Source organism: Cimex lectularius, unplaced genomic scaffold (genome assembly GCF_000648675.2).
Source record: "Cimex lectularius strain Harlan isolate CLEC.00 unplaced genomic scaffold, Clec_2.1 scaffold2, whole genome shotgun sequence".
Lineage (NCBI taxonomy): Eukaryota > Metazoa > Arthropoda > Insecta > Hemiptera > Cimicidae > Cimex > Cimex lectularius.
In genome coordinates, this window is record NW_019394219.1 from 2,166,550 (window position 1) to 2,193,003 (window position 26,454).

The window sequence follows — 26,454 nt, forward strand, 5'->3', positions numbered from 1 at the left end:
AGTATAATTATTTTTCAGAATATTTTGGACAGTGCTTGTGTAGGACGATCATAATTTTCACACATACAAATATTATTAAAGACTAATTGTTTGCAGTAGGTTGACAAAAAGATAATAAGAATCCGTCAGCTATTTAATTATTTAAATTAAAAAATCATATTGACATTTATCTCTTACCAATTAAAACGTATTATTATGGTACAAGACTTGTTATTTGTAAGTTGGATACTCAACGAACATAAAATATTACAACGTAGTCTTAAGGGTTAAATTCAAAGCGAGAAAAGACGGACCAGCATGATTAAGAAAGGCAAACTGTTTACTATTGTTTTACATTAGCAGACTGATTTGAGACGTGAGGTGAACAAGAAACATGATTAAATTTTCCAAAATTGCAGGCTAACGAATAATATAACGATTTCTATTGCTTAAACCCAAAGCGAGAACATCCGGACCGGCATGATCAAGAAAGACAAACGGTTCACTATTGTTCTATAAATACGCGAATTACCTTTGGCATGCAGTGAACAGGATACAGTTCTTAGATCTTTTTATTTCCCAAAATTGTAGGCCTACGAATAGAATTTATCACAACGAAGTAGCCCTATGGGTTAAACGCAAAGCGAGAACAGACGGACCAACAAGATCAAAAAAGACAAACTATTCATCATTTTTCTATAAATTCCCAGCCGACTTGAGACGTGAAATGTACAAGAAACAATGTTATTTTATTTTCTAAAATTTCAGACAACGAAAATAATGTATCACAACGTTTCCTACGGCTTAAATGCTAAGCGAGAACAGGCGGACCAACAAGATCAAAAAAGACAAACTATTCACCATTTGTCTATAAATTCGCAGCCGACTTGAGACGTAAAATGGATAAGAAACAATTATTAAATTTTCGGACATGGCAGTCCAAATAACTTAAAATAAAACGATTACTAAGGTTTAAACGCCAAGCGAGAACAGACGGACCAGCATGATAAAGAAAGACAAACTGTTTACTATTGTTCTCTAAATCCCAGGCTGACTTCAGACGTGGAATTATCAAACATAAAATCATTATATTTCCACAAAATTGCAGGCCAACCAACATATATCACAATGATTCCTATGGTTGGCTTTTAAACGGCGGACCAACATGACCAAAGAAGAAAAACTGTTTACAATCTCTAACAATTTAGATTCACAAACAAAATATACGTATTACAATTCTTTTGGACAAAATGGAAAGCAAGAACAGGTGAGCCGGTTTTATTATGTATTTATAATTTTATATTATGACCAAATATTTGCAGTAATTATGATTTTATAGTATATAGCGGAAAAAATTCGATTTTTTTCGGCCAGCTGGTTCCTCTTTTCATATATCAATTTAAAAGTAAAACAACAAATAATAAAGGCGAGAACTGGCGGACCAGTACGATCAAAGAAGAAAAACTATTTACAATTATTGATTTATACAATTTCAGATCGATAAACACAAAATATTACGATACAAAATTATTTCAGACACATTTTAGAAAACAAATTTAGAATTACAAAAAAATTCTAAATTTACAAGTTTAGAAAATTTCAGACAACGAAAATAATGTATCACAACGATTCCTACGGCTTAAATGCAAAGTAACATAGGCGGACCAGACCTATAAAGGGAGACTGTTTACAAATTTATTGCCCATGCAGCGGTATCCCGATTTGATATAGCAAATTGCCGAAATTGTTCAATATTAAATGCAAAGCGAAAAACGGCGGACCGGAATGAAATCGAACGACAAACCGCGTTTATTCTTGATCTGACACCATACTTACAACATACGCAGACGATACTGCAATTTTATCTCCTAAGCCGCCTCCAATATACAGGAGCATCGTTTGAGCTCATTGATGTAAAACGTGGAAGATGAAACCGTACTCGTACAAATGCACCCAAATTTGGATATCTATGAAAAATTACAGCACCGAAATCCGAAATGAAACAACAAACTAGCTCTGTATATTATTTTTGGACATACGGAGCGGAGCTTTGGTGTATCATCAAGCCATCTAACATCCAAACATTCCAATCTAAGGTCCTAAGAAGACTTTTCCAAACTCCTTTCTGACACTCCAACCTCATGTAACATTCTTTTCGTCGAAGAATTCATCCGTTCTCGTTTCCTCAAATTTCATTCCAATCTTTCAACCATTTATCAAGCCATCTCCACTACTTCCTATCTTAAGAACCTTCCACATTCCCTCAAACAACCTCCTCGCGCTTAACCCGATAACAGACTGACTGTCAGCATTGGCCGGCTTCACATAACACGTGTCCTCCTGTGCACTAATGTAGTGGTTTGTCCTTGACTTTATGCCGTTAAAAACAATTTGTAATTTGTATAATTATATGACCAAAAGTTCAGCAAACAAGTTCACAAACACGTCCCAGAAAGGATTAATCATTGAATTTAATATAATCTAGATATTTTCACCGATCAGTATAAACGGGACTTTCCATTAAAAATATGATGTCTTTATTAGATCTCAAATTACCGAAGTGAAAAAAAACATCGGTAGATGGTGTATATAATGAGTATACATATGCAGATTTGATGACGGGAAATCGTGTATAATAAAAGAACAGCAGAATTATTTAGCAAGTCATTATTGAGATGTTTTTCCTGCCAGTACTAATAGCACTTTCTCAAATTAGTAGCAGGGGCAGCTGTACATACATATTATATACATTGACGATGGAGAGCATTTCGAATCAAAATTAAAAAAACGTTTAATAAATTTATTCAAAATTTCCTTAAGTTTTTTTTTATTATTACTAATTTTTCCACTTTACCAATCCTTCAACCACGGTTTTTTCTTTTCCTTCATCAATTTCTTCATCTTTGAAAAAATAATTAAATTCGTTAGCATGAGAGACTCTCACGCCGCGGTCGTGGGTTCAATTCCCACCGTCACCTCTGGCCCTTTTTTTCCCGATAACCCCCAATTTGAACAACATATATCAGAATTCGTCATGGCTAATATGCAAAGATCATAAGGCAAAAAAAAAAACAAAAAAAAAAACTCTTATTTCACGAAGGTTTACAAGTTTAATATTGATAACTTACTTGAAATTTAATGTAGTTTTCAATGGTATCAACAACAGATTTGTTCAAAACCTTTTAGTTTTGGAGTTATCTCTGTTTATTTCAAACAAGGTCGTGAAATCTTAAAAAATGAAAAAGTGAAGTAACTCCGAAACTGTTGAGATTCGGACCATAGTTAATTAGGACTTTTTGGTTCCTTTTTGAATGTAGAATCTACTGGCAAAGTTTGTAACGCGAGTAGCCGAACACCATGTATAAACAGGCGAGTATTACTTTATTTTCTGATTAATTTATAATCCGAACCGATTAATCGAAGTTTAGGAGCGAATTTCATGGAAGTGCGTAGAATATTGTTTCAATGTAACATCTTATTCACGGAATCTTTTAAATCTGTATCCGCCTTACTGGGACCATCAACACTCGCGTGTTTTTGATAATAATTGGACGCCTTTCGATTTTTTCGAACGATTTCCACTTCCTTCAATTATAAATGTAAAATAAAAGACAATAGTAAACGTATGAAAATTGGAAAACCGGCCGGAGGGTGCAAAAAGAAAATAGAATACTTGTAGGCATATCTTCCAGAAAAAAAAGTTCAAATAGCACGAAGATTCTGAAATAGTATCTTGTATTAAACGAGGACGACACTTATTCCGGTTTATCTAGATGGCCTAGGATATAGGGATGAGCGATACATGCATAATTTTAGATCTGCACATGCACGTGCATACATTCATTCCAGTACAGAGTTGAACCTATAACTTCTCGCAGTCTACCGGCAATTCCAACTGTTTTAATTTACAATAAATCACCGGGAGAAGACCTCGAGAATCACCCTATCAGGGTAGTAAGGGGTCAGACCTCGGTTTTATACGTCCAGGGGCTATAAACAGCTAGATCATTTCAGCAATCTGTTCCTAAATAAAAACTCATTCACATTCTCACTCACTCTTAAATACAGTCTTTTCTATTTACACGCCATTCATTCAGTTAGTAGGATGGAGTATTCGACTTACACAACTAACATAATTGAGGGTCGTTGGATACTCAATTTTCCGCTATCGGCCCTCTCTGACTACTAATTCACGCCAATAAATACATTCAACGGTCACGAAACTATCATTACTACATACAATAACCCATGTTTCTTCCAAGAATCGGAAGAGGGGACCCAAATACCCGCTGTCCTGCTCAAGCACGATACTCATATCGGGTTCGTACATGCTCTCTATATAGAGCCAACGTATTACACCTTCAATTAGGTGGGACTTATATATAGCTATATCGCTCTTTTGATATATAGCAAGAACAACGATATATCAATAATTCCTGTCGATATATCATTGCATATGTATATTTTTAGTTTTATATACATTCTTTTTTCTAAGAAGACTGCCATTGCAACTTTATACAAACATGTCCACAATAGTTTAAAAGAATTGAATGATGGTGAACACGATTATGAGTCAGAATACCGGCAATTCCCTAGTTTGGATATGGGCCCACCAGCTCCGGAAATACAAAATATACAGATGTGGGTGTTGCTAATCTGCGTCAGAATCCTCGAAACGTTCGTACCCAAATCTATACAACTTTCACAAAGTTTTGAATTTTTCCGCCTTCGCAACCATTCCGTGAATTTCGGACCGAAAGAAATGCTTTTGGTTGGAGCTATAGCTTCCTTGTCAAGGAATCGATTCCTGATAAAAATGTCAAAACTTTTATTTTTGACACCGGTACTTAACACCATGATTTCAATTATTTGTCTTGTTGCAAGACTCCTGCCATATATCTGCATTTTTGTTTTTATGTTACTGAAACGTTATGTGCTTATGCTCTTTATCTGATCCATCTGGCCATCCCAATGTTGCCCTATGTTCCTGATACTCGTTACATGATAAGGGAGAAACCGTGATACACGTTGGTATGGCTTTATACTACATTTTATAGGCTTATTTGTATTGTTCAGGTCTTAATATTTTGTTCCCTTTATCAATATCACATTTAGAAATGCAATTACTTTCTATTATCGTCCATCTGTTTAAGAATGACATCATCTGAATGCATTAAATAATTTTTCATAAACCGACAATAGATGAACAATTAGAATTGAAAATTCAATTAGAGTGAAAAATTATTCTATCGTGTGGTAAAATATATATATTTTATTACTTTAGTACTTTAATTTTAATTTTCATCTATCAATCAATTACACCATTTTTTTAGCGTACGCACTACAAATGATTATAAAGAAATTCTCTGGTTATGGCGTTTTTCTACCTAGTGTAATAACGCCATTAAATATAACTTTATTTTCGAAAGGAATTAGTTATGTACATTAAAAACTCTTTAGAAAGAGACCTCATCAAAATGTTAATGTATTTATGTTTTCGCTTCTGTTTTGGGCGTTGACTATCTTCAAAAGATTAAGATTTTTAATAATGAGTAAAGAATTAGATTTAATAAAAACAAATTTCAAGATGAAAAGACGAAACAAAATCAGCGATGAAATAAATTTATAATTAGTTTTAAAATTAATTTTTTTCGTGAACATTAAGAGGGGTTTTAAAAACATAACTAAATAATTAATTAAGACTTTACAGTTCTTACCGAACGAAAATAACAAAGTGGAAGGGAAAAAGACTGACAATGAGATGAAAACAATAAGTTGAAACATTTTGTGAATACCGAAAACAATTTCTGATTTGGAAATATTTGTGGTTTTGTAGGGTAAGGAACAATAGAATATACATAATTAATATCCGTTAAAATACAATTTCGAATTTATTAACAAGAAGAGCAATTAGCAATTTCTTGGAAGAAATTCGTTCGGTGATTAAGGATAAAATGATGGGAGATTATGCGTGCATACATGATCTGAACCCACTTAAATCATTAGTACAAGGAAGAAAGAGTAGTAAATCCTTTCTATGTTGGTGGATATGCAAGGCGTTATGCAACAAAGGCAAATCTTTCCTTCCGTTCCAGCTTTTTAATATGTACGATTTTGTTTTCAATGCAAATGTTTCTAACATTTTTCCACTATGCTAAAAACATGTTTTCTTATCATGTTTGACAGTATTTTTTTATTTAAAAAAGTAATCAATTCCGATCATACGGATCTGTCGGAGACGACCAAACATAACCCGCAGACTTCAGAAAGAAAAGGCACGAGTTAAATATTTATTTTGAAATCGTGAGATGCGGTCTGGTGTGATCTAGGTTTCAGAAAAACATTTTCTTTATCGTGCCAACGTTTCGATCTTTATTGAGATCATCTTCAGGGCCTGATCACCACACATTTCTGCACGAGTTAAATCTTAACATGGATATATTTTTAGGCTGGTGACGAATATATTTCCGTAAGCATTTTCGCGGGTTAGGGTTAGGTAAGAGTTAGGCTAGGGGTTGTAAGTAGGTCTTAAACTTCGCTTTATATAGACAAGATCTTGAAGTCTGCGGGATGATATACCTAGCTGGTCGTTTCCGATCATCCTGGTCCGACTGTCCTCGCTAGTTTGTCACAACTACAATCCCACCGCTTAAGAGTGCGAAAAGATGAAAGGTGGCAGACAGGGTAAAACAACAAAGCTATAGGTTTATCACCACGCAGACATCAGGAAAAATCTCACAAGCTATTATTTTTAGGTAGATAACTTTTTAAGAACATGTGACTAGACTTTGTATAACAGGTTTAGTCGACTAGTCGCGTTTCGAATTTGGTTGTCTTCAATGTCAGGGTAATAAGCAGGGAGAAGCCCAACGCACTACTAACTCAAGCAAATTGCAATTACCGAACATTACGTTAGTACAACGCCATCTTCAGTCACAAAAAAAAAAAAAACAGAAAAAGACACATCGAAATGAGACCTGACACCCACAACCAACACACCACTGAAGATGGTACAAAACTGAAATGTGTTCCGAAATGAGATGAAACGACCCTATAGGTTCATCATATCGTAGATATCAGGAAGAAATCTTACAAGACAATATTTTTAAGTAGATAACTTCTTAAAAACATGGGATAGACTTTGAATAACAGGTATAGTCGATTAGTCGCGTTTCGAATTTCGCCATCTTCAATGTCAGGGTTATAAGCAGGGAGAGGCACGACTCAGTACTAAATCAAGCAAATTGCAATTACCGAACAATACGTTAGTACATCACCATGTTCAGTCACAAACATTCAAAAAAGCAGAAAAAGACATCGAAATACGCCTGACACCAACATCCAACCCACCACTGAAGATGGTGAAAAGCTGAAACGTGTTCCGACAGACTGAAATGAGCTGAAACGACCCTATAGGTTCATAATCTCGCACATATCAGGAAGAAATCTCACAAGTCAATATTTTTAAGTAAATGAATTTCTTCTTTCGTCAATCAGCTGCGTTTCGGAATTTCCCCATCTTCAGGGTCAAGCTTATAAGCTAGGAGAGGCACTCACTACTAACTCAATCAAACTGCAATTACCGAACTTTCCGTTAGTACATCAGCATCTTCAGTCACAAAAAAAATTAGAAAATTCTTCACTCCGCAGACTTCAGAAAGAAATTTGATAAAGAAATTCTTTTAGGTACAAAACAGTAAATACATTTTTTTATCGTCGTATTACAATGGAACATAACTAACTATGACAATTATACATTTTGTTTAATATGAAATTAATTATTGTCCTAACATTTCCGCCTCTAATAACTACAGTCGAATTTTCCTTAATCCGAATCTAATTTTGTTTGTCCATTTTGATTTAATTATTGACAAACAGTCCATTTTTCTTTTTCATGGAAATAAATCATCGTCTGCCCTCATAATTTCCTTCCTTTCCCTAAAAGAACAATGGAGATGTTTCTGAAATTTCTTACCGGGGACGACTTTCCCTTTCATTTTACATAACAGATGCAAACCGGGACCATCCACGTAACACCGATCGGGACATTCAGTAATAAGAAATTTCCATTGATTTTTTAAAAACTCACGAAAATATACAAAGGTTTTAGTTTTTTGTAAACAAAGAGAATTTGAACTTACAACTTCCTAGGCTCAAAAAAACCAACTATATTTGATACTATTATTTATAATATATTCAATTTCATAAAATTTTATGGAATATAGTCCATATAGTTATAAAGAAGAAAACGAATAATGGTACAAAGAGCGACAACAAAGTAACTAGTTCATTTTACCCCTTGTTTTGTCATTTTCTATTTGAAGAAACGACAGGATGCATTTTATTGAGTTGTACTTCCCACCTTGACCGTAAGTAATGTGACAACTAGAACTACGTAAATTAACGTTGCATCATCCGTCTATTTCGACGTATGAAATCATACGTGACATTGAATTTCTTCGCGTATTTATGCATCCGCTTATGCTACGCCGCGTTTAAATATCAACCGTTAAATGGCAGAACTCGGTTAATTTGAAACCAATAGATTAAGTAAAATTATATATTTCCTTCATAAAAAAACATATTCCACTGGATGACTATATCGACACATAATCTGCAAGGTCTTGATGTTGAAATCTTTTCAGAATTTTCGCAGTTTACGGCCTTGCCTAAAAAAGAAATTTATTGCCTATTTTTTTTTTTTAAATATATTTTTATATTGCGTCATTTAGGTGTTGAATACAGAAGCCCATACAAAACCGAACCGTTGAATATCGCAATAGGTAAACTTAAAATAGCCTCGACTATGCTGTAACAAAACAAACATTAATATTCAACTGACTTTTACTATGTCATCCTTTATTGGCCAATGTATTTTTTAATAAATTGTACTTTATATGACTTTACAATAATTCATGAACGATTCGATGAATTAATCATTAAAATCGGCTTAAACCTGTCGGAAGAAATCATGAAAACTTTATCCAAAAATCCATTATATTGATCTGATTGACCAAATAACTTCTTTGAATTAATTAATCTTTTTATGTAAGGTATTGGTTGAAATGAAAAGTTAGTGACACGAGCGGGATTCGAACCCACGATCTTCGGCTAAATACGCCGCTGCACTACCACTTGAGCTATCGTGATTCCACCTAACGTTCACGCTAATAAATACATACACTCAAATTAACATAGCAAAATCACTTGATCCCACCTCCGATTTTTGGAGTTAACGGGGCTGCAGAGTGAATGTATTTATTAGAGCGAATGTGAAGTGTGAGAGGGTTTTCTCCATCTCGATCCACTCGGACACAACTTCCCATCTCAACCCCACCTTTTTGCCATTTTTCAAATGTCGACTAATCAGGATTATCGGCGACATATGAACTGGCCACGGAGAGCTCTTAGTGAAGATATACTTCGTTTTACTTATTAAATCCATTATATTTTGCGATCTGATTGACCAAATAACTTCTTTTAATTAATTAATCTATTTATGTAAGGTATTGGTCGAAATAAAAAGTTAGTAGAAATTATGAATGGTGGAGTGAGTGCGGTGTTCAATCCTTTTTAAAAAGATGGTTCCTACTCATAATAAGTAGGAAGTCACAGAAAGTAAGTCCTTACTTTGAGTAGGAACTATCTATTTTAAAAAGGATGGAAAGTTAGCGGGATTCGAACCCACGACCTTCAATATGCTCCAACCACTTGAACTATCTTAACTTCCACTCTTTTGTCCGAAAAGAAATTTAGTGAAGTTCGATTTTTGTTTCTCACACGAAATACACACTAACCTGCGTATTTTTAATTTTATTTAATCGAACATTGATCATCCCGATACGTTAAATGTCATGGTCTGAAGTTCGGGAGCTAAGATGATGCGAAAGTACTGGGTGATTAATAAGTTAACTATTAACTTATTATAAGAACTCGGTAGATAATTTTTCAAATAACTTTAAGCCATCTACTAACATTTTTGATCGGTGAAGTTCTGCAGTATTTTGGTTTTCGTTGTTTTTCGTCAATAACAGTCGTTTCTGACACGGAGGCAAACTACTCAATTGTATTTTCCCTCTACTCAAATAATTGGGTCTATGGGAAATTTGCAATTGTCTGTCTTTTTCCCTGGGAGCAAAGGATCCCCACTGAATCTCAACGAGTACTTAAATGGATGAAAGGTGACTGAACTTTTATTCAGATATTTTCAAAATTGGCGCTTTCAAAGCAAATAATCAGTGTGCGATGTTTAGTGACCGTAAGTTAAGGATTGTATATATTCAATTTTTTTTCACATCCTACATGTATTTATAAAATTTAAACAATGTTTATAAATCCCAGGCCCTAAAGGTGATCTGAATAAAGATTGAAACGTTGGCCCATAAAGAAAATGTTTTTCTAAAACCTACGACACACCAGACCGCATCTCACAATCTTCCAATAATCAGCAAATAATGAGTTTAAATAGATCAATCTTGTTTTCTCTTTACTAGTTTGGAACGAAAAATGAATTGTTTAAATAAATCATAATTTCATAAAGGAAGGAATACCGGACATATCTAGTTTTCATTTTTGAATCAATCCATGCCACATTGCAAATTGTGTCATTACTTCCTTACTTTTCATAAGTTCCACTGTCCAAGAATAGAAACAACATTATCAAATTGAAGTTTATCTGCTAATAAGATCCCTGGAAGAATTTTATCTAATGGTATTCAACAAATTTATTTAGTAAAGTAACATATTCACAAATCCCCAACTAGAAAATCCCCTGGGCGTCTAATTCCTCCAGTATACTTTCAAATCACCCACTAAAGGACATAGTTTTCTTAACCACAATATACGTCCTACGATATTCCAATACACCTCCAATATTCTCTCTTATGGAAATATTCCGTCTCACCACGTATCCTTTTTCAGACTGCATGGATTATAATTTTATAAACTTAAACACTTCCTAGACACTACTAATTACATTATCCTGAAATCCTATGTAACCGACCGCTGATTCAGAGTGAGATGCGGCAATGAGTTCATGGAGGTCAGGAAGATACAAGCCGGCGTACTACAAGGGGGATTCTTGGGTCCATCCTTTTTATCATTTATACTGTTGATCTACCTGATGACACAATCCAGTCATCACGACCTTTGCGGACCATACTAGAATTTTGTCCCCTAAGTTGAATCCTATCCAAGCTAACTCAACATCCAAGAACGCCTTGAACATGCTGAAGATTATAGCAAAGAGCAAAGACTACTCAGTGTAAGTTCAGAATGTAAAATCAGTCGTGCCCTACACTGTACATCAACAAAAAAGAGATACCGACTTTTATTCAAGTCAAATATTTACGAATATTCCTAGACAGCAGAAGTGAAATTCCCGTAGAAAGCTTAAGAGACACAGCTTAACAGAAGACTTGAACAATTACGAAGGCTTCTCGGACCAAAATCCGTGTTAACCCTCAACACTAAACTAACCTTATGCAACAGTTTACTGCGACCAATTTGGGTATATGTATTGGAATTTACAGGTTATGCTAAGCCATCCAACAACCAGCGCATTCAATCCTTTCAATCGAAAGTCTTCAGACAAGTCGTCAAAGCTCCTTACCACGTCACTAACCTCACTATCCACAACTTCCAAAAGTTTCACACTAAACTTTCGATCCATCCTAACCCTACTGCTCTAGCCCTCTCTGGACATCCCCATCCTGAGATAACCACGAGACCTCCTTGCTCCTTAATCTCTCCCACTGAATGCCCAGCATAGGCTGGTTTCTCTTGGTATGTCTTGTCATCACCCGGGGGCAGCTCTGGCATTAGTGTTAGTGCTGTGACCGTGTGAAAAAAATACTACGACCATATTTGTATGTATTAATACAGGGTACAAATAAATTAATTGCTCAAAACAAAATTACTTCCACCAAAGAAATGATAAAATTCAACTTAACATTTAAAGTTATTAAGATATCGTGAGATGCGGTCGGGTGTGATGTAGGTTTCAGAAAAACATTTTCTTTATCGTGCCAACTTTTCGACGTTTAACATTATTAACATTTAAATTCCAGCAACAAAAATAGTAGTATGATATATTAATTACATTATTTTTAAAGCGTAACAAATAATTAATCCACGATATAATTTCAATAATCTAATCCGGTTGGTACACACAAAAAAGATTTTTTGTTTTCTAAAGTTTGAGAACACACATTTTATTCCGGGCTTTTCTTCATCCTTGACTTGATTTATTTATTTATTCCCAGCATAAAACTGTATAAGCAGTGAAAATAGACTGTTTTGTTCTATCTTGCCAACAATGCGAAAAAGAAATGGAGAACATTTCAGAGGAAACAGGCACATAAATTTATAAGTATCAAACGTCCGTCGAGAAGAAAATCCAACATTTACAGAAGTACCCTCCGTTATAGTCGTTGTGGAATAAATCGATGAAAAATAAAACGATGCTATTAATTTTGAATGTACATTTTTTAACGAAAAGGGCGTTTGTAGTTGTGTGTTGTGAAGTTACGGTCGCATAAAAATGTGAAATAATTAACTAGCAAACCAAAATTCAAGAAAATATATCTGTTAAATCACCGTGGCCAAGTCTGAAAGTGGTTAAAAAAAGTGGCCGCAACGGTTTAGGCGTTGACACGGAATGAATCACTGTAAGCCGAAGGTCCCGGGTTCGAATCCTTGCATTCGAATTACAAATGGGCTTTTTTCCAAAACCGACACCCCCGAGGGTTGATATAACCTTTGCTGTTGCGAACCTTTTTTGCGAACAAAACCGTCGTCCGCGACACCCCCCGGTGACCGGAATTACTACAGCAAAATTATTTAAAAAAAAAATTGATATTTTTTGTTAAATCCAGTTAAAATGAAATATAAATATATGAAAATTGGTATTTTAAATTTAACATAATATAATATCTAATGCTTTTGTATGTTTTATATTCATATCATAAATCAATGATAAAATTTGCCCTTGGTACTTTTTCATATTCATTATTATAACCATACAAAAAATTTCAGTCATTCGATAATTAATAAAACTGAAAATCATAATAAGGCCGACAAATGTACGAATTAAGTATGCGAACTGAGGAAAAACTAAAAGTTAACTTGTTTTGGTTTGAAGTTTTGTATTTAATCTTTTTAAGCTTTGTTAAAACAGTTAAAGTTAGAAATAGCGTCCGTTACATATCCGAAGTCCTAGTTGTCCCGCGCTATGGTCTACAGCGGTTTAAGGCCACCAGAGGTCTATATCGAGGAGAAGGTAGCGGTCGACCGTGTTGTACGAGACTTGAGACGATAGTTTTATTGCTCTTGCCGCACTACAGAACCGTCATTTAACGGCTTCCTTGATATTGAACTCCAAACTGTCCGTAATGTAATGGTGACCTCAAAAACCGTTATCAGAAGGCTTCTTCGTGAGAATGGCCTAGTATCTTGACGCCAGCATCAGGCTCTCACTGCTGGAAAGGCATCCAGAAGAAAGGCGACCCAAATCACTCGCTTGGACAATCCAATGAGCGCCGGTTTGGTCTGTAGCGATCAGATGACAGGTGTATGGAGACAGAAGTGGAGCTTTGCTCCATGTGCCATGAAGGGTCACAGCTTTTTCGAAGACAGTCATTTATGGCGTGGGGTGGAATCAACGTCCTTGCCTTACCGACTGATTATCTGTACAGAATCTTTGATTGCACTATTGCATTGTGGTACAACTCGAATATTAATTAAGTTCTTCTGGAAGCTGTGGGGACAACTTCGTGTTAATCCATTGCCACAGGTCGAATTATCACACATTAGTTGGAGGATGTAGGGATTAGCACATTACATGATGAACATACGGGTTAGACTTCGTTCACCACCTCTAACAAGCGTTGAACAGCAAATAAGTTTAAAAAAAGGATAAATTAATACAAAATTCTCACCTTAACAAAGTGAAACATCATCTTTTCTTTCGGACAAAATTTCAGAAAGAGTTGAAACAGTTTCACCTAATCCACAGTCCGCTCTGACAAGCTAACAATAAATCGAGAAATGTTATCGGAAAGAAATAGAAAAGCCTTAAAAGATAAGAGGCCTATTAACCGAGTGGTTTATCAAGGAGTGGCTCGCTGTTTATAACCAAGGAGGCGACGTAATATTTATTTCGTTGATGATATCAGGCTATTTGTGGAGAGAGACTTCATCAATTATTTCTAGAGATTGTTTTTTGTTTTTTATAAATTGAAAAATTCTGCTGTTGAGACGGATTGTGACCATTAAGGATTTTGGATTCACTTGACATCAACATCATTACACAAACGTAAAACCCTTCGTAGAAAATTTCAAAACAGTTTTGAATTAATGTTGGCAAATACGATCAAAGTCTATTTTCCGTTGCTTATCACGATTTTATTTTCGGAATGGACCGAATTGTTGGAAGGGCAGAAAAATCTGCCCGTTGTAAAGTGGGCGGTTGTGCCTTTGGTGGTTTGCCAAGTCTGTCCAAGTTATTCTTCTCTGGAAGGCAAAAACGTCGAGAAAGGCCGAGGACGTCTAAAACCGTATAAACGTTGCACGCCGAACCTCCTTAGATACAGAGCAGATGCTCGCTAAGCTTGGCAAATTATGGAAAATTTAAATGGAGTAGGGTTTTATGGGAAAACTTTTGGGTAATTCTGACAGGCTAAGGTTAACCGAGAGTAAATAGCTATGCAGTCATTTCCTAAGAAAAGCGCGAGTGTGTCTGTCTTATGTCAAATTTTTATACCGGTATTGGGTTATTTTATTGGCCATCTTCTAATCAGAATTGACCAGAGAAATTTGGGAAAGTAGTTTGTACTTGAGATTTGACGGTTAAATTTTGAGTTTCATTTTGGCATACACATGGTTATGTATCAGGGATTAAATATTAAATATTGGGTTCGATTTGCTGTCTTGAAACTGTGAACAATTCAGGTCCAGGGTTTTCAAGGTAGGTTCAATAACACCGTATCGTCTTACTGGACATCTTAAATTTCCTGAGAACTTAACGGGATTCACATATGATAGCCACTGAATCACTAAAAGTGTTCCAAACTGCTTCGGACAATCGTGAAAAATGCTTAAATTATGATTGAGATTTTTTTTCAATTTTTCGCTTTCGGATAATTTTTTATTTTAATAATAAATAGTCTGATAATTTTTAGTTTAATGTGAAAACAAAGAAAAAGCCCCAAACTTTGTAAATAAATAAATAAAATGTGCTCGACAATAATTAATTACACGCTCATTAATTAATATTCTGGATAAAATAAGATAGTTAATGAAAAAATGTCTTCACCACCTTACACTGAGATTCTGGCTTTTTTTCAGCTAAATAGAACAAGATAGTGAAATATCTTTAAAAATTCAACACTTTCGACTTAAAATAAGTAATAAATTAAGTGAGCGATAAAAAAGTAGGTTGTGTAAAATTTTAAACAATATTTCGACTTTCAACATGTCCGCTTCATTCTCCAACTATGCTACGTGTCTAAACCAGTATCACACATCGCCACTTTCTCCCCTGGATTACATAATCTCACATTTCGACCCGTGTGAATCATAATAACGCGCATAATTAGCCACGGGCTTTGACCTTTTTTTTCCCATTGCGCCGCGAACCCGTGTCATACCAGGCACGGTGGAATAATTCTAGTTGATTTTTCTCCAAGGAAAATCCAACTTGTTCCACGTTCCTACGCCCGGTTTAGAGACCGTTCTTTTGAGTGTTAAGAGGAAATTGGTATTTCCGGTCTGACCTTCACAACAGACAAGTCAACTAGACCTATTTATCTTCAAGAGAACAATGCTAGACGACCAGCTTCCTTAATTGACATCTTAAAATGTTAGGAGCAATAAACAAACATAATAAACTGTTTTATACACTAAGATATAAAAGAAACATATATGCAAACAGAACATTCAAATTTGGAGGAATATTTAAAAAAAAACGTATTAAAACTATAACGTGCTCAAAATCCTACAGTTAACAATATGAAAAATTGGTTCCAAAAATAATTTTACAAGGAAGTCAAAGTAATTATTTATGTGTGGTGTTTAGTGACAGTTAGTTATTGTTATTTGGAGATCGTGAGATGCCATGTTTATAAATCTCAGGCTCTGAAGATGCTCTCAATAAAGATCGAAACGTGGCACGATAAAGAAAATGTTTTTCTAAACCTACATCGCACCAGACCGCATCTCACGATCTCCAAATAATAAATAATTATTTATTTCATCCCAATCATCGGACAATACCGTGGAGATTGTCAATTTGTTTATCAATGTTTTTATCAACGCTATATTTCATTTTTCTCTCTGAAAAGAATATCGCCACTTTCAAATACACCGAGAGGCAAAAAAGGTGACCACCCTTATTTTTACCCCATTTGTAATTATCTCTTAGGCAATCGTCTATTGATTATCTTAAAACAATATTAGGTCCATTTTAAAGGATTAGAGGTAAATAAAGCGTAGATCAAATCCTATGTTTACAATTGGATTATGTAAATAAATAAGTGAATAGACAATCAATTCTTTGTTGGTTTTTCTGTAAAGCTTCTTTCTAACGTTCCGGTGGTCTGACGTTTTTACGTCGTACCATTTATGTAAGTTTCAAATTTGTTCGAGTGATGGTTTTAAGCAATTCGGCCAGAATCATAGGTTGGAAAATGGAAAAAGTCAAGCGTATGTTGTCAGGGTGCTTAATATTCCAAGAACGACATAGAAATGATGAATGATGGAGAGAGTGCGGTTTTCAATCCTTTTAAAATGATAAAAATAAAGATATAAGAGATAAAAGATACATAAATATTTATATAAGATATAAAAAATAAAGATATTAATCCTTAAAAAAGATCTTTTACAATTCATGTCAAGAGACGTGGTTGTAGAACTCCTTCAACCTGATGATGATCTATAAGCTCGAAATCCGGACCATTAAACACAACTTAACCCAGAACGACTGTCCGAAGGGTCTTCTATAGCATCCATGATACTAAAGGTTATTCAAGAAGGCATGGATCAGGTCTCCATCGTGTCACATCTCAGAAAGACGATCGATTTAATGTTTCGAATGTACTCCGTAATCGACATTCTACCGCTGTTGAGATCAAGCAACGACTTCAACAAAGTATAAATTTTAATTATTGACCATTAGTTAAAGACTATTTGGCACTCTCAACACGACACATCTATACAGAAAACAAACAGTTTGAGCCCTGAAGATGATCGCAATAAAGATCGAAACGTTGGCACGATAAAGAAAATGTTTTTCTAAAACCTACGTCACACCGGACCGCATCTCACGATCTCCAAATAATCATAAATTTTAATGTCAATTTACACACCGTAAGGCGAAGACTTTCACAAAACTGGATTATATGCGAGTCCTGCCACTGGTCGAGAATTTCTGACAAGGCACACAACAGCTCGGTTAAGTTTTCGCAAGAAATCGCATAATTTGAGTGAACAAAATTGGACAGTCTTGTATCCAGCTGGGTCAAGGTTTTGTTTGAGGCCTTGAAAGAGGGGTTGGAGAAGAACAGTAGAAAGCTTATGGAGGTGGTTGTGTTTAGGGATGGCAATTTTTAATCTATATATCGATATATCGAAAACTATATAACGGCTTCACCGATATAGCATGAAAAATATATTGATTTATCGATATATTTACTTTTAGGCACATTACGACTATTTTATAATATCCATATGAGCTAGCCCAACTGGATGAAAAGAGCGATATTAATAACAGTAAAAATATACTCATGGTCATGAATAATTATATACTTCTTATTAAGTAATACTAAAAAAAGATATAAAATAAAATAGATTAAAGTAACAATTAAATTAAGGTTTTTAACTCTTTAGAGCTAAAAGCTAAGTTGCCACTTGTTTTTCTTTTTCCGGTGCTTTAAAATATTTCCAAACAACACTTTTTTTACTTTTACTCGGGAAAGGTGTCATCATAAAAACATTTTGAAAATTGTGCGCAGAAACGTAGATTCAGATGCCGACGAAGAAGACAGAATGATAAATTAGGTTTACCCAGGGACCACAGTTTAGGCACAATTAAAATTATATACATATATCGATGTCTCATACCAGAAATACAGTCTCTAATCCAATATGACGCTCTGACAGGGATATTTTTTTTAAATTGTTTATCCAATAATAAATAAGAAAAATTTATAGACAAGTTTTTGTAAATTAATTGTTTTCGCTAATAAAAAACGAATATATCGATATATTTCAAGTATTTATACTCAAATATATCGATGTATTCGTACCATCCCTAGTTGTGTTAGGGGTTTGGGGCATTTCTATGGAAGTCCTTATAAATTATATATAAAAGATAAGGGAAAAGGCATATTTGAAAGAAAAAACATTCAGTTCCTTCGGCAAACTTTCGAGGGGGTCCTTCATCAGGATCTATTTATAATGATGTAAACGGTTAACAAATATAAACAGTTCACAATTACAGCTTCAACCATAATAAATTTATGGGTTTTTGCTTAAGTAGAGTGGACAAGATCTATGACCCGTCCATTCTACATTACAATTGTAATCACTTATCTTTTATAGATAAGTGTAAAAATCAGAATCAAAAAGGTCATAAAAGGGGCTTTGGGAAACGTTTCAACTCAACATGCAACAGGTTACGCCCACAACATTGTATATAATTTTAAACACCGTATAATTACACTTTTAACATTTAGAGGGTGATTAGCCTAAAAAAAAAGAAAAAAAGGCTACAACATTCAGAGCCATATTCAAGTATAATTTCAGCGCGACCTATAAACGTTTCGCTCGCAAAATATATGGAATATTGGGCATTTAAATATTTATCTTTAATTGTACAGAACAAGATTTTACCACTTGAAATTTGTTTTGTAGTTATGGCTAAAAGTGGGAAAAAGATAAGAAAATATAAAAAGAGGAAATCGATTTTTATAAAGTAAATACGAATTCCATTGAAGATATCGATGTTTCTTTTTTTTGTAATAGCGACACTCGATGCATCGATAATGTCAACAATACAATGTCAATAATTACGTTATAGTATCGATATTTTTTTATTCGTTATTTTGTTTATATTTGGTAAAATCGATATACACCGTATCGATAACACTGGTCCGCCAAGTCTCGCTGGGTGCCTCTGCCAGAGAAGAATAGTCCATCTACTAGGATTCAACATTTTATGATTCGCGAGCCTTGTTTCGGCATTTTCATCGCTATCATTCTGGCGTCCGATAAAAAAAGATGTGGTTTCAGGAATTTACAACGATTTCAAAATATCCTTTTATTATGTCGGTATCGATTTCGATATAATAAAATCTGAGTAATTTGAGTTTTTTAATTACTACATGTACATTAGTGAAAAAGTCCATAACATTTTACTCTCTATAAAAGAGACAGTAACAAAATTAAACCAGTGTGATTTAATATATAAATTACAATGCTCTTGCAAAAAGGTATACATTGGAAAAATTGTACAGTTTGTGTATAAAAGAGTTAGCCAGCACAAAATAGATGTAAAAAATAAAAGCGAAAATGCTGGGATTGGGACAACACGCAACAAAAACTGAACATAAAATTAATTTCGACGATGTTAAGATTCTAGGTAAAGAAAAGAATGATGCCAAGCTAATAGAAGTAGAAAATATCTAAATAAACTTAAAAAACAACAATAAACATACAAGGCAAAAATAAAATTTGTAAACAATCCATTATATTATTTTTATATTACTTCTTTCAATTAGTTAATGTTTTTATGTAGGTTTTGGTTAAAATGAAAAAGTTAGTGTCACGAGCGGGATTCGAACCCATGACCTGGCTAAATACGCCGCTGCTCTAACCACTTGAGCTATCGTGGCTTGTAAACAATATAAAATCATTTTAAAAATGTATAAAAATCGACAATAAAACAATTTCAAATAGTTAGGAAAATGAAATGCGGAAAAATAATAATTTTGTAAATTTTGTAAATAATTTTGTAAATTTTTATTATGTAGACTGAAGAGGGGAGGCGTGTGCCCCTGAAAAAGATATCGATATAATAAAATGATATTTTAAAATGGTTGTAAGTTCTTGAAAATACACCTAAAAAGATCTTAAAACAAGCGAACAACCAAGAAGAAAGAAGAGAAGAATAAATACAAAACGAAATGTCTTCACTAAGTCTAAAAAACAAAACCAGCGAGACGAAACGTACCAAGATGTAATCTGGCGTTGTCTAAACTAATTGGAATGCGATTTAAAAAAAAATTAATTATAAAAAAATTACAAAAAAATTAGTTGCAAGATGTATGTACATAACCAAGTACTAAGTCATTCCGTCTAAGAAACGTGCCAACCCCAAACTGCCAACTAAAAAAGAAAAATGAAACAGCGTTTATTAAGAGTATGTTTATGAAAAAAAGTTTTCGAATAGATGTTCGTTTTCTAGCTTACTGTTATATCCTAGTTTAGGGAAAAAGGTAATTAGACAAACATTTGCAACTGTACTTTCCAAAATGAGTGTGCGAAAACGACGTTTTAAACTAATTAACTACCTTTGAATAATAACGAACTGGTTAATATGCAGCCGATAATAACTCGTCTCGTAAGGAAAAAGTAGAAAGTACGACTAAAATTGGAATTGTGTCTGATTCAAGTTCCATTGCAGGCAGAGGAAAAACCGGTTTATGAGATTTCCGCGTTTTTACCACCGGTAACAGGGCTTCCGATCGGCATTCTAACGAGCAGACTGTTATGTCACTTTTGATTTTTTTCCGCGATGACAATATTTACCATCTTCAGCCGGCGCACGATCCACTTTTGAAGGAATTAACTTTTTTTAAATTTTACGGTCGCGTTTTTGTCAACCCAGGGGAGGGGACTTCGCATAATATCGCCTGAATATAAAGTTGAAAAAAAAAATTGTTCAATTCAAAAGTATGGAATATAGATAGAGATAAAGAGGCGGCCTTTCGATTTGAGTAGATCTATTGTGTACCTCTATTTTTTTATAACTCATTGGCCAGCTTCAAGTTGGTAGTCAACTTTCATAGCCTTACTTGCGGTTTTTACTCTCCTACTTGCAAGAATCTACACGTATAGACCCTCATAAAAACGTAGAACGTGTTTTGCGGTCTGTTCTTCTTCCTGGCAGTATCTGCACAGAGTTTCTTCTTCTACACTCCTATCGAGTGCATTTGCCTTCTTAGTCAGCAGTCCAACCAGAATCCTAGTTCTGTTGAGGTTACCTTCCAGTAGTTTCTTTGTAAAACTTCCTGATGGATTCTATGATTTCTTCTATAATTCTCTTCGCGTGCCTCATGCTTTGGGAGTTGCTCCACCAGGTTTGGACTCATGAAGGTTCCATTGGATGTATCCTTTTTTTGCGCGAGGTGATAGGCCACAGTAGGGTTCAAGGCCTTGAGAACTCATATTAGATCCTTTTTTGGCCAACATCCACATTGTCATTGCCCGTATGTCGCGAAGGTCCAAGGTACCATGCAAGGACAGGTCATTGGTATCACTGACTTCAGGGATTCCATACTGCACAGGTATTGATCTATTAAATGATTAGATATACTTACCATATATCAAACTAAGTCTAGGGCGTTGATCGCACAAGTTTACTTTTTCTTTACTTTTTCTTGATTTTGAAAACTTTGATACGAGAAGGGCAGATAGTATTTTGCCGTAAGAGATCAACGATCAGAATTATCACTGTATTTAGACGGTCGGGTTCCAAAATGGAAACGGGTATGAGCTGCGCATTATTCGACCCAACCAACAAGCATGAATGCTTAATTAAACTGTCCTAAGATATTAGCATCGTATTCAGTAAACTGACCTATTTCCAACGCCCTCAGTTTCTTACGGTCGTACAAAGACGGATAAATCGTAGTTACATATCGTTTAAGTTTCCTGCTGAAATGGAAGGAACGATTCAGACTATGACATATGTATCTCGTGAGTGCTCAAATATAGAGTCATGCGAGGATTGCGATATTATTTATTTTAGTTTTTATTAGTTGAAGCTTTTTTCATTCATGCCTGTTGTTCAATTTGAATCCTCCAATTCTCGCTGGTTTGGCCTGCTATAATGATCAAAAATGTCAAAAGTACATAGTGAATTTCACAAAGTAGTTTTCTTTCATAAAATGAGCTGTTTTCATGTTCAACCAGCTAGGATAGGCAGTCCAAGGTGATCGAAAACTACTAACTCGAGTCGTAAAATCACCGGGGAAATTTTGATGGTAGATTTAATGTAAATTTCAGGTACTTTAAATAAATATAATTTAAAATATATGAACCTCTTTGTCCCACTACCTATTTTCATATTCCAGGTAATTTTGTAAAACCGTACACCCTGATCTTTCAGGTTTTTGAGCGATGAAGACGTCGATGATTTGTTTATAGGCTTCAAATGAAGTTTTTCCGTATAATAGAGTTTTGCATAACCGAAAAAAGTGAACATTTTAAGCGGCAATCACAAGCGAACACGTTTGACGGGGTGGTACAAGCTTGCCAAGAACCAACAATTTCTGGCGACTATGCATGACACTTGGGACGAGCGTTATCCTGTGGGAAAATGGTCACTAGCCAGTGCCGGTCGTTTTTGATTAATAATTGTCTTTACCCGCTCCAGTTGTATGCAATAAGTTTAGAATTAACGGTTTGGATGAGCTGAAGAAGCTCATCTCTTCTCGAGATCTAATCCGGCTTATGGAGTAGTTAACGGTGAGTCGCTGCGTTTTCCTCTCTGAACATTGTTACACCCACTTTTTATCTCCTGTTACCAATTGTTTAAAAAATGTGTTCTTCACATTCATTTTTGGCAGGAATTGCATATACTGCTTCAACAAACAAATCCAGCTGCTCTCAGATGCATTGAAACGCTTGTGTGAGAATGTTAAGTATCTCTATGATGCCTCGTGTCGTTGAGTGTAAGTTATTTGTGACAAACTACCTTTATTTGGTAACGTTAAGAAAGGAAATATATACCTATACATTAAAAACAAATGAGGAGGAATTGGCAGGACTTCGATGATACTAATGTTGTCTATTTAATCAACATTTATGTCGTTATCATATTCACTAGATTGCTGATCGCTTCGATGGACACTTAAAATGGACATCAAGATTTTTCTCTGGATTTGGTAGAAAAATCCTTTACTGGTTTCACTCAAATCGTGAAAACATCCAAAATTTCTATTTTTGCTCATCGAAATGAAATCCGGAACAAACGTCATTCTGAAATTCGTCGGTTTAGTTTTCTTATTATTAAATTATTTGATCGATGTGACCAATTGGCTATGCGTTTCTCCTGTAAGTTGGCGTATAAAACAAAACAAGAAGTAATAGAAGATGATAATTAATTAACAATTAATCAATATTAAAATATATCATCGTGAAAGAATGTTGTAACTGATGTGATAAGACGATAATGAGTAATGATAAGGATGACGATTTGACTTTTTTGTAATTATATATTTTTGATTATTTTGTTTTATCCTTTTTGTGTTTCAAGACATCTTGATTGGAATAGCCATATATTATAGAATTTAGAAATTATCATTTTGTCAAGTCGGCAAAGTGGCAAATTAAGCGCGTAAAATCGAATTGGTAAAAAGATTTCTTTTAACAAAAGCCTTCATCAATGCGTCAGAGGGGTCGCATATGCGTTAAATGTACCCTAGTGACCCCTTTGTGCCACGGGGGGACCCCCTGGGGTGACACCACCTGCCCCATGTTCTTCCGTACCATTACGTAACGTACCCCCGATGCAAAACCGTCGGTGGACTTGGCGATAGTCGAGGTTTTGACCGAGTGTGTAAAAACGAAACACGTATCATAAGTATAAAGAATGGATGGAGAGTAAATCACTAATCAGTGGGGTACGGATTATACTCGCAGAGGTGAACGTGACAAAACATGTTTTACGATTTATACGACCATTTAACATTTTAATCGCTTAACCGGTTAGAATGCTAATTTGCATATTTTGTTGCTGTGAGCTAAATATTTTTTGAGATATCTCAGCTAAGGAGAGAAAAAACCACTCTCTTGTGCGTTCTACTTTTTCTACATAAACTGAAATAACAAATTTGCCTTAAAAGATAATTTTCTATAGAAAGTTAACCAAATGTGTTCGAGTTTTTATTTTGTTACTTACAGCCAAAACGGTACGGTACATAAACGACCAAGCTAAAGCGCAAAAAAAACAAATTATATATAAATATAAAGGGAAGAGTTGAAATAAGCTATAGATCTATTAGCATTACCCCGATCATTTTCTGATGAACGAGCTGAGGTCTTCGTAGAAAACATCAACCAATGAAGTGGTGTAATTCAAAAGGCAAGAACTTCTGTACCATGTACTGTCAAGCCTATAGGAGGTCCGGTGAAAATCCATATGGAAAATTGGGCTATTCCTCAAGGTGCGCTAAGGTACCCTACTGCGAGGATAAATCGGTGCGTCGATCGAGTTTGAACACCTTCCAACTGACTGGTAGGAAGTTAATTTTCCTTCGAAAATCGAGTGGGTACAACTTGAAGTTTGTCCGGATAGAAGGATAGAAGGAATAGTCATCATGCGATTCCTGACCAGTACTCAATTTAAAGAGCTTGGTTCTGATTCCTAAGACGACTGATGTCACCTTTGTTAGAGGGCGCCCGTACAATCCCTGCATATTCTAAATGCGATCGAACTAAGGATTGAAGTAAAACCTTTAAAGAGAACAGATTAATAAATTCATCACTCATTCTCTTACCAATCCGAGGCTACGGTTCAATTCTTTAATAATTGTATCGATATGAGTATTAAAATTGCAGTAGGAGTTAAATGTGATTCCAAAGTAATCCATAACATCAGCAAGCTCAACGTTGATATTGTTCATGGCGTAATGGAAGGCGAAAGGTCTGTCAAGTAACTTGTAAAAACGAATGGATTTGTTAATAGGTAAAGGGAAAGTTCATTAGCAGAACACCAATCTATAATGTAATCCATGCCCTGTTGAAGTGCCAGTGCGTGGTCATTGAAAAACATCAAAAATAAAGTTGGGCCAAGGTGGGAGCCCTGCGGAACACTAGAGGCAATTTCATATAGAACCATTGTGATCAGATGCCAACCAGTTAAGAAGAGGGTAACCCACTCCAAAAGCCTCGACTTTTTACAGTAAAATTGCATGTTCGACTTGGTCAAAACCTTCATGAAAGAATCAGAATTTCCCCACACACATATTTGACCCGAACCTTATAGAAAACGAACTGTCCTATAAAAATAGTCTAACCAAAATTTTTAATTCATCGTGGGAATAATCCAAGAATCAATAAGTACAATAATTTATCCAACTGAAACCAAATGAAAATTTACATAAATTACTACTATGCGCAATATAAATTATTATTTGGGCTATAGTTATACCAACAATTGTTTGTATAAAGTAGCAATAAAAGCAAACTTACTTGATACAGGAAGTAAATCGTAAACGTAAAGAACAAACTTAAAATGGCCATTTTTTCAAGAATAATCTGGTTTTATAACTTTCTTTCTTGAATAATTATATAAATAAGTTTATTCCTCAACTTTCCTCCTAACAACTGGAAGTGTTTCAACAATGAAAAGAGAACGTTTCTCTCGTAACCTCTTGTGCAGTCAATTAACCCTGTTTAATTGTACTTAGTCCTTTTCTAAAATAACCAATTGTTTAATTTTCATCTCGATTACTGCCCTATACGTCACGAACGTCGACGGTCGTAGAAAGCCCAGAGAAAAAAATTATGTATAACAGTTAAAAACTATTAAAATGAAACTTTCGTGAAAATAATTTATATCAAATTTTGAAGGGATTTTTTGTCTTTTTCAACTTATTTTATTTTATTTATTCAAGTTATTTTAAGAGTTATTGTTAATTATAAAACACTGAATATTCATAGTACACCTCTGAACTCTCAAGCAGGTTTTCATGTCGAAATTAATGAATCATGCTTGACACTGAAGTCTCAATGTATATAAAAGCACTCGAAATTGTTCAATTTATCAGAAAATATCGTTAAAAAGTCCGACAACATTTAAGTAAAGTAGATAGTAATTTAAAAAAATAATAAAGAGAATATCTCTTATTCTATTCACATTCTTCACTAGGAATGTTAGTGTTTTAAGGCGAGTATATAAAAAAGTCCTCCATCCTATGTGACTTGAACTTGAATCAAGCCCATTTAACCTACATCCCAACTGACTGATCGAAAAACAATTCATTTCACCTATTCCAGATTTTACAGTCTATAAAGAACACTTTGAAATATTTTATACTAGTTTATTTTTAAACAGAATAGAAAATTTTTATATACAAATATGTACATTGAATATGGTGGTTTAGAGTAGTTTCTGCTTAGCATAGTTACTTCCAACTCATTGTAAGTTGTAGCTAAATTATTATTAACTACAGCACAATACTTTTCTATTGG

General features: G+C 34.6%; 1 protein-coding gene across 3 annotated transcripts in view; it reads right to left on the bottom strand.

Moving 5' to 3' along the window:
• The window catches only part of LOC106663451, a 186,247-nt gene that overhangs the window by 51,414 nt on the left and 108,379 nt on the right, over nt 1-26,454 (bottom strand). The gene's annotated exons all lie outside the window — the stretch shown is intronic.